The sequence below is a fragment of the Mus musculus genome, chromosome 6, assembly GCF_000001635.26.
Source record: "Mus musculus strain C57BL/6J chromosome 6, GRCm38.p6 C57BL/6J".
NCBI lineage: Eukaryota > Metazoa > Chordata > Mammalia > Rodentia > Muridae > Mus > Mus musculus.
In genome coordinates, this window is record NC_000072.6 from 94,341,017 (window position 1) to 94,357,320 (window position 16,304).

Genomic DNA, 16,304 nt, shown 5'->3' on the forward strand with positions numbered 1-16,304 from the left:
AATCTGGAGTAATTGGTTTATACAAAATTACCATTATTCCTTCCTTCCTTCCTTCCTTCCTTCCTTCCTTCCTTCCTTCCTTCCTTCCTTCCTTCTTCCTCCCTCCCTCCCTCCCTCCCTTCCTTCCTTCCTTCCTTCCTTCCTTCCTTCCCTCCTTCCTCCCTCCCTCCCTTCCTTCTTTCCTTCCTTCCTTCCTTCCTTCCTTCCTTCCTTCCTTCCTTCCTTCCCTCCTTCCTTCTTCCTCCCTCCCTCCCTTCCTTCTTTCCTTCCTTCTTTCCTTCCTTCCTTCCTTCCTTCCTTCCTTCCTTCTTTCCTTCCTTCCTTCCTTCCTTCCTTCCTTCCTTCCTTTCCTCCTCCTCCTTCTTCTTCTTCCTCTCTCTCTCTCTCTCTCTCCCTCTCTCTCTCTCTCTCTCCATTACTGAATATTGAACCACGAGACTCAACATGGGGTAGGCAAGTGCTCCACCACTGAGCTATGTCCCCAACCCAGGTCAGTCTTAATATCACTACTTACTAAGTTCAAAGACAGTGCCCTGTCAGTGAGACCTTTGCAGACTATCATGACTCAAGTAGTGGAGATTCTTACCATGGGCTTTAGGCAAGGACCAGGAAAAAGTAAGTGAAACCTTTAGGAAGTTTTTGTTGAGGATGCTCAACTTTGATGGGTTCCTCTGTGTACTTAAAGATGCATATTATACCTCATGGATTTTTATAATGCAGCAGAAAGTTTATTACTATGGTTCAGGTGCAGTCCTACTGTCTTTGTAAGGATTATAGTTTGCAACACCTAGCACAGTCTTGTGCACTATTTTAACACTGCTGTTGGATACCCAGCTTGGTAAAACAAATGTAGGTAGTAGGTTGGCAAGACTGAGGATGAAGTTCATCTGGTAGATTGTGGCGTGCCTAACATCCATGAAGCTGTGGCTTAGTTCCTCAGTATTCATGAAACCAGGAAGAGTTTTATATACTGTAATATCAGCTGTTGTGACATGGAGGTAGAAGGACCAGAAGTTCAGGGTCATCTCCAGCTCCATAATGAAGTTTAGGTCAGCCTAAGATACACGAGACCCTTTCTAAAAAGGAAAATTAAAAGTTAAATTAAAATAAAAAATATTTTGGTAATGTTCCCCATGTGGACCATGAGAATACTATATGGCCCAGTGTAGTGGCTATTCCTGGTTGTCAACTTGACTATATTTGGAATGAACTACAATCCAGAATTGGAAGGCTCACCAGTGACCCTTATCTGGAGGCTTGGAGATCCTTATCTGGATCTTGGTTTGGAGATCTTGAGCCATAGTGGCTATGGATTCCAGAAGATTGAATCTCCGAGTTTAAGGAACACACCTTTAATCTGGACTACACCTTTCATCTGGGATTAAAGGTGTGGTGGAACACACCTTTAATCTGGGCTACACCTTCTGCTGGAGACAATATAAGGACATTGGAAGAAGGGAGTCTAGCTCTTGCTCCTTCGCCTGCTTGCTGTGTGAGACTGAGTAACTGCTAGATCCTTGGACTTCCATTCACAGCTGTGACTGAACAATTGTTGGGAATTGGGCTGCCGACTGTAAGTCATCAATAAATTCCTTTACTATCTAGAGACTATCCAGAAGTTCTGTGACTCTAGAGAACCCTGACTAATACACCCAGCAACTCAACTCAGTATCTACCCAACAGTGTTGCATTCATGTCTTTACCAAAAGACACATTCTAGAATGCTCTAGCAGCACTGTTAGTCTCCAAGTAAGAATTATCTAAATGTCCACCAAGCTGGAACGGATTGTGGTATGGCCACTGTTTGTTTCTGTTCCATTGCTATGAAGAGACACCATGACCAAGGCAGTTTATAGAAGAAAACATTTAATTGGAGACTTGCTTGCAGCTTTAGAGGGTTAGTCCATTATCATTATGGCAGGGAACATGACAATAGGAGGCAAGTAGTCAGGCATGGCATTGGAAAAGTAGCTAAGAGCTCATATCCTGATCCACAGGCAGCAGGGAGAGAGACTAAGCCTGGTGTGGGCACTTCCTCCAACAAGGCCATACCTCCTAATCTTTTCCAAACAGTACCACTAATTAGGAACCAAACACACGAGTCTCTTCGAACCCCCCACAGTCACATGTACTATATGCAACAATGCAGATGATTTATCTACAACTGCGTACAGAAGGATGAGGCAGTTCACAGTGTCCAACCAGGAAAGTGAGGCACAGGAGACATGCCAGATGATGCCATTTTAAACATTAAAAAAAAATATTTTTATGTGTATGATTGCTTTGTTAGCATGTATATATATATATATATATATATATATGCATACCAGCATGCTTGTTGGCCAGAGATCAGAAGAGGGCATCAGATTCTCAGGAACTACAATTATAGACCTTTGTGGGGCCCAACGGGTACTGAGAATTGAACTTGGGACCTTTGGAAATACAGCAAGTGCTCTTAATACCAAGCCATCTCATTTCTATAAAAGTTTTTTTTTAAAGATTTATTTATGCATCTGAGTACACTGTTCTGTTTTAACACACATCAGAAGAGGGCATTGGATCCTGTTAAAGATGGTTGTGAGCTACCTCTGGGTGCTGGGAATTGAACTCAGGACCTCTGGAAGAGCAGTCAATGCTCTTAACCGCTGAACCATCTCTCCATACCATTCTTATAAATTTTAAAGTCAGGTAAACCACACTGTGTGGCACCAGGCAGTTGTGCTGTCATATGCAGCAGTCTAAGGACTGTAAGGATCTCTGCTTCCCAGTGCTTGTCCCTTATGTACATCCTGCCCCTTGAGCACAGTTGCATCTTACGATGTAATAGAACATCACTTCTTAGGGTCTTAGTCTAAAGTTTGCCTTACTGTCTCAGGTGGCACTGCTTGGAAGGCTATGAGCCTTTGGGAGGTAGACAGTGGCTAGATGTATTCGGCCACAGGGGCCAGGACTTTGGAGGTTATACTTGTCCCTGGCTTTGGTGTAGCTTTTTCTGAGTCCTGTCTGCCAGCATGTGAACAAGCTTTCTCTACTGCCACAAACTATGAAATGCCTTCACCTTCTGAATGGATGGAAGTAAACCCTTCTTCTCTTTAGTGGCCTCTGCCAGGCTTTCCCATAACACTGACTGCAAAATAACTGGTCTATCACACCTGTCATTAGAATTCCTAATTACCCAGCAGGCGATCTAAGGTGGGTCATGTATCTGGGTGAGCTCTTGAATGATCAGAAATAGAAGCCAGAGGGAAAAGGTCATTCTGGCCTAGGGGAAAAAAAAAAGTAACAGCTGTGAACTGCCTATGAGGATTACTAGCAGCCTATAGGAGCCAAGAGTGGTTCCTAGCTAACAAGAGGCAGGGAAGTGGGACCTTAGGTATGCAGCCACAGAAACTAAATCCAGCCAACAGCTTGAGTGAGCCCAGGTCCTAGAGGGGGAGCCAAACTCTGGCTGACAGCACATGGGGAGACTGGGAACAGAAGATCTAAGATGCCAGTGTAATGACAAAGCTGCATGGTTTTTACCAGCTCGGTCTGTGGTGATGGGCAGATGGGAGGGATGGGAGGGGTGCCAGTATGCTGGAAGGGCTTGCCATCTCTATCAAATGGTGGCTAGGTAACAGCACTGAACTTGTGGAGTCACCAAGCTTCACATTTAGAATGGATAGGCTTTTCTCGACATTCTTTATGTGTGATGGGAAAAAGGTGTTTAAAAAAGCTGGTGAGATGGCTCAGTGGGTAAGTGCCTGCCTTGCAAGCACCAAGAGTCGATTTGGATTCTCAGAACTCACACTAAAGAATAACAAACAGACCTGGCTTGGTGGCACATACCTTTACTCTCAGCACTCTGGAGGCAGAGGTGGGCAGATTTCTGAGAATTCAAGACCAGCCTGGTCTAAAAAGTGAGTTCCAGGATAGCCAGGGCTACACAGAGAAACCCTATCTCAGAAAACCCAACCAATCCAAACCAAAGAACCAACTAAACAACCACATGTAGTAGCATGCATCTGAATAAGAGCATGGGGCTCTATAGACAGATGGATTCTTGGGGTTTACTAGTCCCCTACCCTAACCTACGTGGTGAGTTCAAGGACAGTGAGAGACCCTATCTTCTCCCCAAAAGGAAACAGAACATGAGGAACAACAACCAAAGATGTTCTTGGACCTTCATATATATATTTATATGTGTGCACGAACCAGAGTGTATACACATGCATGTGCACATACAGACAAATTAAAAGCCAAATGTTGGAACAAGCTTATTTATGTTGATCTTAGGAATCCAGAAAACAAAAGACACCCAAACCCAGGCCCACCTGGATCTATTGTCCTAGGTTGTACTAAGGCTGGCCCTTCCCATCCATGGTCAGGCAGTGAAAACCTCTCTGGTGGGGTTACTTTAGATAGATTGCTGCAAAAAGAGAGGAAAGAAAGCCAACAAGACACATCATTCTTTAGACTGAATTAGACCTGTGAGGTAATGCTGTTTTGATTATGTAAGGAACCTTACTATTAATTTCAGCCACTCTTCAATGAAGCCACAGGTGACTGGTTATCACTGTCACTCTGTCCCTCCTCCTCCCAGGGACCAGCAACAATTGTGTCTAGGAAAGAGTATGACCTTTTGTTCCTGCTGCCAACAATCGAGGATGTAGTGATAGATAAGAGAGAGGTACAAGTTCACTTAGGGTGTTTGTATGGGAAGGCATCCTTAGGTCAGTGTTTCCTTTAAAGATGAAACAAACCAAACTGTGGACAACCATCTTCTAAAACTTACCAGTCATTTAAGCAAAATCAAACTTCAAAAATTAAACCTCTCTAAATGCCTATAAAAAGATTCTCCTCTGTAAACAGAACCATTACTAACTCTTGAGCTCCTTGCTTCTTTAAAAACAATCTGTTTTGGGCAGAGAGGGCAGGTGTGGTGGGACATGTTTTAATCCCAAAACTTTGGTGGCAGGGTGGGCTGATCTCTATTAGTTTGAGAATAACCTGGTCTACATAGAGAGACCCTGTTAGAAAGAAAGAAAGAAAGAAAGGAAGAAAGAAAGAGAGAGAGAGAGAGAGAGAGAGAGAGAGAGAGAGAGAGAGAGAGAAAGAGAAAAGCACACATAGTAGGCTTACTTTTTTAATGATCTTTTCCCTTTTAGATTGTAGATACAGATTGATTATCTCTTATTAGAAATGTTTGGAACCAGAAGTTCCAAATGCTTCAGATTTTGAGTTGGGGGAAGGATTGAATATTTACATAATAAGCTATTTTAGTGATGGGATAAAAATCTAAAATGAAATTCATTTATATTTCATGACAAGCTTTTGCATGCAGCCTAAAGGTAATTTCATACATTTATTATTCCATCATCTTGACTATAATCTGTTACATGAAACGAGGTATCTTGATTGATTTTTGTTAACCTGAAACAAGCTAGAATTATCTGAAAAGATGAAACTGAATTGAGAAAATACCTTCATCAAATTACCTGTAGGCAAGTCTGTTGGGCATTTCTTGATTAATGATGGGTGTGGGAGGGTCCAGCCCACATGTAGGGCTTAGGGGTGGGAGTGGGGTTTTCATCCCTGGGCAGGTGATTCTTGGTTGTATAAAAAAGCAGGCTGAGCAAGCCATGAGGAGCAAGCAAGTAAGCAGCATTTCTCTATGGCTTCTGCTTCAGTTCCTGCCACTAGTTTCTAGCCCTGAGTTCTTGCCTTGGCTTCCCCTGATGATGGACTATGAGCCAAAGAAATCTTTTCTTCTCCAAGTTGTTTTTATTATGGTGTTTATCACAGCAATAAAAACTAAGAGACCATATCTGAAAATTTTAACTTGGGGTACCATATAGATCTTAAAAAGGTTTAGATGTTGAAGTGTTTGAGATTTAAAATTTTCATAGCAGGAATAACACAGCAAGAAAAAACCCAGAGATGCAGAAAGTCATAATAATGTAGCAAAATCTCCCATAAAATTAGAGTTTGTATTTACATTATGGAATATATCTTTATGAATTATATACATATATACATACTATACATATACACATAAATAATATATACAAATACATCTGTGTGTGTGTATATATATATATATATATATTGTCTGTTCTGAAAGATTTTCACTAAACTTACCATAATTCTTTTCCATAATGACATAAATGTGACTATTTTTTCATAGAAATGTACTGTACCCAATATCTTGTTTACTAATTGTGTTGACTTTTCTTTTCTTTTCTTTTCTTTTCTTTTCTTTTTCTTTTCTTCATGAAAATTGTTACTGTTGTTAATGATTCCATATATATCTCTTATGGTACTTGAACAATTTTTTTTTTCAGAATTTATTTCTAGAAGAAACATTCCTGGGTAAAAGGGCAGAAACAAAAAGATTTGGATCCATACAGTGCCTTCTTTGGTAGGTTTTTGTTTTACTCTTGGCAGTAACCTCCCAGGCACGAAGACTGTTTAATTGCCCCATAAACTTATGGAACAGATCATCATCTCTTATAGGTTGTCATTTTCATGTACCTTTTCAGCTTTTGAATGTGTTACAGCTGAAAAATAAGTTAGTGTTTCTTAAGATGGATCTAGTTTGAGAAATCAGGTACTTATCTAATTCTTGAATTATTATCAGAGAGACTGGCTCCCCAGTGGTTGGTGTTGGTCTCAATAAACTTTGAACAGAATGATGGAGACCTATGTGGCTCAAGAAAGCAATCTAAGTGTAAGGGTAGTTAAACAAAGGCTCCAAAGACAATAAAACTGACACCACTTGTCAGTCAGGTAAAGTCCCTGTGGTTGTTTAAATAAGAATGGTCCCATAGGCTCTTATATTTGAATGTTTAGTCATCAGAGAGTTGAACTCTTTGAAAGGATTAGAAGGATTAGGAGGTATGACCTTATTGGACCAAGGGTGTCACTGGGACTGTGCTTTGAGGTTTCAAAGGCCTATACCAGGCTAAGCCTCTCTACCTCTGCCTGCTGCTTATGAGTTAGGATGTAAAGCTCTCAGCTAGTGCCCCATTGCCATGTGTGCCACCATGCTCCCCACCATAATGATAATATCCTAACCTCTGAAACTGTAAGCAAACCCCCAGCTGAATGCTTTCTTTTATAAAAGTTGCCTTGGTCAAGATGTCTCTTTACAGCAGTAGAACAGTGACTAAGACAGAAGTTGACACAAGAGACTGGAGTATTTCTGTGATAGGTTTGTCCATGTTATTGTTTGGAGAATTATGGAAGACTTTGGGACTTTGAACTAGAAAAGTGGCTGAATGCTTTAAGCAGAGCTTATTGGGTCATCTTAGGATAATGGAAGACAGTAGTGCTGAGGGCAGTGTGGACCATCAATGTCAGCTCAAAGGTTTCAGAGTGGGAGGATATTAAGTGGCCTACAGACTGTTCTTGTGATATTTTGACAAAGAATGTGGTTGTTTTTGGCCCTTGTTTTAAAAATCTGCTGGAGGTTAAATTGAAGAGTTTTGGATAAACTGTATTGGCAGAGGATATTTCAAGACAGCTTGGGCCTGACTGTCATGTGGTTATTAGTAAATACTCTTAAACAGATATACAAGGAAAAGAAGCAAGGAGAACCAAGAGACATATAAAATATACAGTTTGAAGAGAAAAGAAGTGCTAGGAGGTATGTTAGAGCCTTTGCTTAAGTAGATAAAATGTTTAAAGAAAAGCCTGGTACTAAGTGGAATAAAGGGAGTGGTAACCTCAGGGCAAGACCTCACTCAGCTTAGCTTCCAACGTGTGAAAAAGAATTAAAGAAAAGCTTAAGAAGTAAAAGGAAACCACCAGCAACAGAGAGCTGATGCAGAGGTAGCTGAACATGGGGGCCAAGTTCCATTTCCAGCAAGCAGCAGAATTTGGTACATGTGGCAGCCACATGCTTCTGGCTTTAGAGCTAAAGATACAAGTAAGGGGTTGTGGTATCTCCTTTTGGACCTAAGGAAAGCCTCTGAGGTCAGATGCATGTCAGGAGTGTCCCTGCATGGAGGCCACTTGATGGAAGCTGTGAAGGTAAATCTTGGATTGTATTAGAGACCTCGAGCTGTTGGAGATGCCAGAGTCATGGAATACCTGCCAAAGAGAGCTGCTAACAGAGTATGAAACCATATAGAGAGAGAGAGAGAGAGAGAGAGAGAGAGAGAGAGAGAGAGAGAGAGAGAGAGAGAGAGAGAAGCATGTTTCTTTTAAGAAAGCTGGAGGGGTACTGAAGAGTACTTTGACATCAGACATGGAAATACAGAATTTGGAGTTTATCCTGCTGATTTTTGGTCTTTCCATGATCCTGTATTTCCTTGTGCTGCTCTCTTTTCTCCTTTTTGGAATGGTCTATATTTGACAAATAGTCTGTGTCATTGTATATTGGAAGTCTGTGATCCACTTATTGATTTTATAGGAGGGAGGGTGTCACAGTTAAAAGATGGCTATAAGCCCTTGTCTGGGGGAAGTCTAGTGCTGCACACCAGGAAAAGCCTAAAGAGATTAGATTGTAAGTAAAATCAAAGGCATATTCGAAAGACCTGTTTTATAGGCAGTTCATCGGTTTGTAAGACATGAGTCTGAAGTAGCCAGTAGTTTGGTTCTTGAGTGATCTCTGAACTGTGTTCGGTTACTTGAGTGAGCAGGTCAGGACCCTGTCATGAGACAAGTGGAAGGAAAAAAAACCCAGTCACAATATTTTCTCGAGCCACAAATGTGATGTGGTGATGAGGGGATGGTGATGTGGAACAAATAGATGACATCAGTCAAGAGACTGCATGGTTCAGAGTATCAGCGTTTCAGCTAGGCCTCAGAGATGTGGTATATCAGTATAAGAAAAGGGGGGCTTAGACATTTGTGGAAGGATAAGTGGACTATGGAGAATACATGGATAAAAAGAATGTGAGGTAGCAAGCCATAGCAATCATAGCTGATAACATCATATTTCTGAACGACCAGACAAAAGAAAAAGTATACAATGGAGGCTTCTCCTTTGATCATTGTTTAGTACACTCTTCTTTCCAAATCGTTCGTGTGTGTGTGTGTGTGTGTGTGTGTGTGTGTAATCGCTATGAATTTCAGAAGAACCTTTGGACTTCTAAGCAGTGTTGAGACTGAAAGACTATAAAGACCTCTGAAATTGGACTGAATGAATTTTTGCATTGTGATATGGCTACAAGCATATAGGGTCAGGGAGTAGAATGTGAAGGTTTGAATAAGAATAGTCCCTATTGGCTCATATATTTGAATATTAGCCACCAGGGAGTAGAACTTTTTAAAAAAGACTTAGAAGGCTTAGGAGGCATGTCCTTGTTGGAAGAGGTATATCATTGGGGGTGGGCTTTGAGGTTTCAAAGCTGATACCAGGCTTAGCCTCTCTATCTGCTCTTACGAATCAGGACGTAAAGCTCTTAGCTAGTGCCCCACTGCCATGTGTACTACCATACTGATAATGTACTAACCTCCGAAACTGTAAGCAAGCCCCCAACCCAACACTTCATTTATAAAAGTTTCCTTGGTCATCGTGTTTCTTCACAGTAATAGAACAGTTACTAAGAGAGGCCCTTTAACCAGGCCCACATAAAACACAGTAATGAGATCGCAGGGTTATTTTCACTACACTTGAATCTGTGAGTGCTAAGTGTTTTTTGTTTTGTTTTGTTTTGTTTTTGGTACAAGTAACAACTCTGCACATTACAAGTATATAATCTAGCCTCCTTGCCAACCGCTTGGGTCTTATTTCTATTCAAGAAGCACTGTTAGGTCGAATTGACTTTGATGAGGTCATGAATGCCAACTAGCCTAACCACTGTAGAGGTAGAATCAGAACTACCATAAAGGATATCCTGTCATGGGCTGTGTTCTAGAAATGTGCCTCAGCCCTACAATGAATAATTCCAGGACTCAAAGCCATGAAATTAATGTTCTGTATGATACATTTCTCTTCCGTGGAGAGAAAAAAAATGAAAATACCACCTAGGAGAATTCCAAGAGTGCTTAATCATAAATTCATAACAAGCTTAGAATGCTAACGTTTCAAGCAGTGCCTCCGTGCCCAATTGCTATAATTAGATGAATTAAAAGAAATATTCAGTGCCATGTACCCAATCATTATGCTAGTAGTGACAGCATTAGTTTTTAGAAATGTATTCTAGAAACATTTTTGTAAGTATACATATAGCTCTAAGGATTTAAAACCCATAGATTAACATCAATCAGTTGGGGATAAAGCTCAATGGTAACACTTGCCTAGTCTTCAGGAAGCCCTGGGCTTGACCTCCAGCGATGCACAAGCTGTGTGTGGTGGTAGATAGCTACTATCCTAGCATTTAGGAACTAGAGGCAGTTACGATCAGACACTGAGACCTTCTTTTGGCTACTGTGGTGGTTTGAATGAGATGCCCCCATGGGCTCAAAGATTTACATCCTTAGTTCCCAGCTGATAAATTGTTTGAGAAGGAGATGTGTCACTGGGAGTAGGCTTTGAACTTAAAAACCCAATACTGGGCCCATTGTCTTTTTCTCTGCTGCTGCCTGAGAATCAGGGTGTAAAGCTTTCAGATACCGTTCCAGTGTCATGTTTGTCTACATTTTCTTATATAAGAGTTGCATTGGTCATGGAGTCTCTTCACAGCCATGGGACAGTGAAGGTTCCTATCGTGACACGGAAGGGGAAACTTTGAGTCTCTAAAGAATTCATGGTATTGACCTCAAAAGGAAGGAGGCAATGTCTGAAATTTTGTATCACCAATCCACTAAGTCCTTTTTAAATTTTTAAGTAACATCTCTGTTTGTAATTATTTCTCCTTTCTCCCATTGGATCTCAGGGTGTCCAGAGGTGACAGAGCAAGGAGAGAAACAGTCTACTTCCCTGTTCCCACAATGAAGTAGATCTGAGTTGCTGGGGAGAAAAGCTAGAATTGTACCACATTGCCATTTTTATATCTAAATATGGGATTATAAATAAGCAATTGTTCTCAAATAAGCCATGGAATCTGCTTTAGACATTAACCTGGGAAAATAAATGAAAATATAGCAATAAAGGTTTAAAGATAGCAGTAGAGAAAATAAATTTGTATCCTTCTATAACTTTATCAAATCCAACTCAACTAGTTGGCATCTTACTAACCACTCTTGGTGGTAGTGGTACATGCCTTTGGTTCTAGCACTAGGGATGCAGAGGCAGGCAGATCTCTGAGTTCGAGGCCAGCCTGGTCTACAAAGCAAGTTCTAGGACAGTCAGGCCTAAAAAGAGAAAACCTGCTTGAAACAAACAAACAAACAAACAGGACAACTAAAAAGAGTAAAACAACAAAACAAAACAAAACAAAAATCCCAGCCTCCCAAAATAAAAACTTAGCATATTTTGGAGTATTATTATATGCTACATAGGAAATACCTTTTAATTTTGTTTTGTTTTAATTTTACTTTATTTTATTTTGAGACAGGGTTACTCTCTGTGGCTCAGAAAAACCTGAAACTCAAATTCCCCCAGCCTCTGCTTCTTGAGTGTCCAGACTGCCAGTATGTAGCACTATACACTCTACGATAAAATTCTCATTCTCCTCCCACCACGTGGCATGCTGAATTAGAAGGAATTTAAAATTGTGAGGCCTGGCTCACAGCTATGTTATCCTGGCCAGATCATTTGTAGAATCCCATGGTTTCTTGTAGTTTGTGTAATCGCTGGAATTGAAAGGCTCTATCTGACTTTCATTATCCAGACATTCAGTAATTCTGGGATTTTTTTTTTTTTCTGAGGCACAAGGAAAAATTAAAGCCTCTCTAAGGTTTAATAAAGACTGTGATGAATTGCTTAATGAGCTTCTGCACTGTTTCAGTGATGGAGGGTCTTGTCCATGCATCAAGCTCATTGGCCATAGCCAGATGAAAAGTAATTTCCGGTTTAAGAATAATCATGGCCACCGTACTGAGGAGGGAGCAGATTGGTAAGAGGATTATTGCTAAAACAAAAGAATAGTTAGAGTAACAGGTGGCTAGTTTCTACATTGTGTTGGAATGACAGGTAGGTTCTTTTTTTAAAAAGATTTCATTTATTTATTTATTCATTCATTCATCCATTCATTTTGCTTACTTACTTATTCAGAGACAAAGTCTCATGTAGCTTGAGCTGGTGTCAAACTCCATTGGTAGCTAAGGAAGTCCTTGAATTCCTGATCCTCTTGCCTTCAGCTCCCTATGCCAACACACCCTTATCTTAGACATTTATTTATTTATTTATTTACTTATTTTATTTATTTATTTATTGTGCTTATGTGCATGCACACTCACATGTGCAGGTGGGGGGTGTGTATATGTGTGTGTGTGTGTGTGTGTGTGTGTGTGTGTGTGTGTGTGTAGATATGTGTGGGCAGATGCGGAGGTCAGAGGACAACTTACCCCAGTCTGTTTTCTTCTGTTTTCCCACAGGTGTGAGACTGTAGAATAGAACTCTGGTCCCTGGGTTTGCCATGAAGCATCTTTACCCACTGCGCCATCTCAGTTTTATTCGTTCTTGAACTCGAACCTGAGGCTTTAGCATGTTATGTTAGCTTTCTACCAACTGAGCTACATCCCTGGTAGACTGTGTATTTGAAAAATGTAACTAATTGGGATTGTTTTGGTCTATAAGAAAAAAATTTTTGAAGGAAAGCAGAATTGTTCTGTTGACAAAACAAGAATCACGTGTGTTGATAGAAATTCATTGTCAGGTAATGTGGACCAAGGAGAATACCCCAAGAATACTTGGGAGTATGTTCCATGGGCATCACTGACTTGCTGTGACCTCTTCAAAGTCTCCTGCCCTTCCCCCTGTAGTCCTGGATTGGTCAGTTCCAATCTGCATGGGAACAGATCTCCTTCCCAGGGCTGCTTGGGTTGAGAAGTACAGTCAGGGCCTCAAGCAACCTGAACAGGGAAGAAGTGATCAATTAGTAATGTCTGCTCTGAGAGAGGGACTAGGGAGGGAACAAGGAAATTCCATTTGTCTGCAAATTCCTTCCTGGGCTAGAAGATCTCTGAGGACATTGATTGCTTTAAATATTTCATCCTGAAAACATTTACAAAAACCTGTATAATAGGAAAAAAATCTAAAGAAATAAACTGATTTCTAGATTTATTATTGCTATTTTGCAGTCTTTTAACAGCTTGAAATATATGTTTTTCTGTCTTAATAGCCACCTGCGGGACAAGCTCTGAGGAAAAGAAAAATGTGCCTGGATTTAACAGAAATTCAGTGTGAGGTATCTGCCGGGTCGGAAGTGATTTATGTAAGGAATCCTGTTTTCTTAGAATATAGGTTGTTGTTCCATTCGGAGCCCTTTATATGAAACAGATGCCCAATCTATAAATCAGGCACCCCACAGTAAAGGAGATGGTGTTTTGTATAAATTATGGGGTGTAGAGGAAGTTGAGGCGTGGAAGAACAAATTTTCTTTGGCTTTTTGGTGTAGGAGTCTTTTTATCCATCATCTCTCTGTGGTGATCTCCCGCTACCCCTCTGTTTCAGTTAAGGGAACTGGTAATGAGGACAGAACTGGAAGGTGTGTGGAGAGCGTTGTCTTTGATTCCACAAGTGTCTCCTCAGTCTTCAGCTCTACTCTGACCCAGGGCAGTTGTGGGCTTCCCTTCCGGCCTCCGATGCCTTTGGGTTTGGTTTGAATGGAACCGCCCCCTCCACACACACACTCTTCCCCCTCCCCTCCTGAAACTAGAGCAGAGTCTTCCTGCAGAGTTCCAAGAAAGAACACTTTTTTTTTACTCCTTCATGTTTATTGGCGATGTCCTTTTGCCTTCCCATCTACAAGTTAGTGGGGCTGTGTGGATGGCTCATTCAGTGAAGTATTTGCCTTGTAAGCAGGAATATCTGGGCTCTGTCCTCAGAACCAATGTTAAAAAACAGTCAAGCATGAGTACACTTGTAATCCCAATGCTTAGGAGGCAGATACAAGTGGATTCCTGGGGCTCACTGGTCAGTAATCCACCTTACCATACTCGGAAAGTTCCGGGCCAATGAGAGACTATAAAAAAACAAGGGGGAGGTGGATAACATCTGAAGAACAAGAGCAAGGGTTGTCTTTTACACACACACACACAGAGACACACACACACAGACACACACTCAGACACACACACACACAGAGACACACACACACAGACACACACTCAGACACACACACACACAGACACACACGCACACAGACACACACACACAGACACACAGACACGGCACGCGCGCGCGCGCGCACACACACACACACACACACACACACACACACACACATAAACATACAGAGAAATTTGCTTTCCCTTTTCCTGTTAACTCCCGGGTGGACAGTTTCTGGTAGAGACAGTTAACTGATCATTCCCTGTGGAACAGAAACAGCAAGACCCTGCACTCACTCGATGCTATAGTAAAGCCTGCTCTTTAACTCCGAGCGTGAGACCCACAACTTGCCACCCAGGTCACAGTACTAAGTTTACAGTACAGCAACAGACCAGAAAATGTTCTGAATGACAGATAATCCAAATATGGGTTTCAATTGATGTTGAAAGCACTTCCTTTTAGAAAAATGATCATTTTCTTTATTTTGAATTTGTAATATGAGGTGACAATATATTGACCTGGTTAAAAAAAAAAAAAGAGGAATTCAAGGGGGCTGGTGACATAGCTCAGTAATAGAGGGTTTCTCTAGCACTAGGAAAAATAAAAAGAAATCAAAAGGAATTGTTATTGTAAGTCCTGACTCCACCTACCAAATCTTTTATCTCCTGGCCTCTTCTCGGTAATGGGTCTTATTCATGTGTTGTGGGACCTTCTGGCTTTTATTTCTATCTAATATGCTACTCTGTCATGTTCATGGAAACTAGGATGCCCTGTGCTGTTTTGCAATCTTCAGTTTCACCGAGTGGTTTTCCTGAGCTGTTTTCTACAAGGGGCAGAGAGCCTTCACCTTTTCCAGCTGAGCCAACACTGCACCATACCTTGGCTTATTTGCCAACCTGTCCATGGATTGGCAGGGCCCCCATCCAGCCCATGGCTCATGCTCACAGCTCTAACAGGGGGTCTGTCACTTTGCTTAGTGCTGGTTTAGGTGCTGATATAAAACAAATCCCTGGGAGTTAAATTGCTGCGTGAAAAGTCAATGCGTTTGTCATTTGGATTGCCGTTGCCACTTAGGTCCCCACAGGGCTGTACCATTTTGCGCTCTTGCCAACAGTGTATGAGAGTGTAGAATTCTGTTATTTGTTCCAGAATGTGTTATAAAATTTGGAGATTGAATCTTTGCCAATTTAATGATATCCCTGTATAGTACTGCCCTGTATTTCTCTTATTGTTAGTGAAGTTGAACAGCTTTAATATAGCCAAGAGCAACTTACATTTCTCTTTCTGTGACCTGTCAGTGCTTTGAGAGTATTTTTTTTTCATGAAAAATCTACTCTAGTTCCTGAATATATATCTTAAAGATCTGAGCTAAGCCTCCTTTACATGTGTGCTCACTTAACTTTCTAAGCATTCAATTTGAGTAAAACTGGCCTGTGTTATTATTTTTTCCTCTGTGTGTGTATGTGTGTTTGCATGCATGTGGGAGCACTATGGGAAGGTGCAAATGTACATTTGTGCATGTACAAGGGGAGGCCTGAGGTTAAAATCAGAAATCTCTCTTGATTGGCCTTCCAATTTGTTCTTCCGAGTCTCCCCCAACCTCTCTCTCTCTCTCTCAGAAAGTCTCACTGCATAGCTCTGGCTGGCCTGGAGTTCACAGATATCTGCTTCTGTCTCCCAGAGTGCTACGACCAAAGTTGTATCCCGACAGCTCTGAGGCAGCGTCTCTTAATGAAATCCAGAGCTTACCTGTAATGGCTAGTTGTGATGGTTTGAATATGCTTGACCTAGGGAGTGGCACTATTTAGGAGGTGTGACCTTGTTGGGGTGTCACTGTGGGCATGGACTTTAATACCCTCATCCTAGCTATCTGGAAGTCAGTATTCTACTAGCAGCCTTCAGATGAAGATGTAGAACTCTTAGCTCCTCCAGCTCCATGTCTGCTTGGATGCTACCATGCTCCTGCCTTGATGATAATGGACTGAACCGCTCAACCTGTAAGCCAGCCCCAATTAAATGTTATTTTTATAAGAGTTGCCTGGGTCATGGTGTCTGTTCACAGAAATAAAACCCTAACTAAGTCACTAGTCTTTCTTGTTGGTCTGTTTCTACCTCCAAAGGCTGGAATTACAGGACAAGTACCTCTACCAACTAATATTTATGTGGGTTCTAGGGATCCAAATTCTGGTTCCTTTGCTTGGGTGGTGAGTACTTTAACCTT

The 16,304-nt window shown here is 41.3% G+C and overlaps 1 pseudogene; it reads left to right on the forward strand.

Annotated features, from left to right (window-relative positions):
• Positions 1-560: 560 nt before the first annotated feature.
• Gm19908 lies at positions 561-13,219 on the forward strand (annotated as a pseudogene).
• Positions 13,220-16,304: the final 3,085 nt, after the last annotated feature.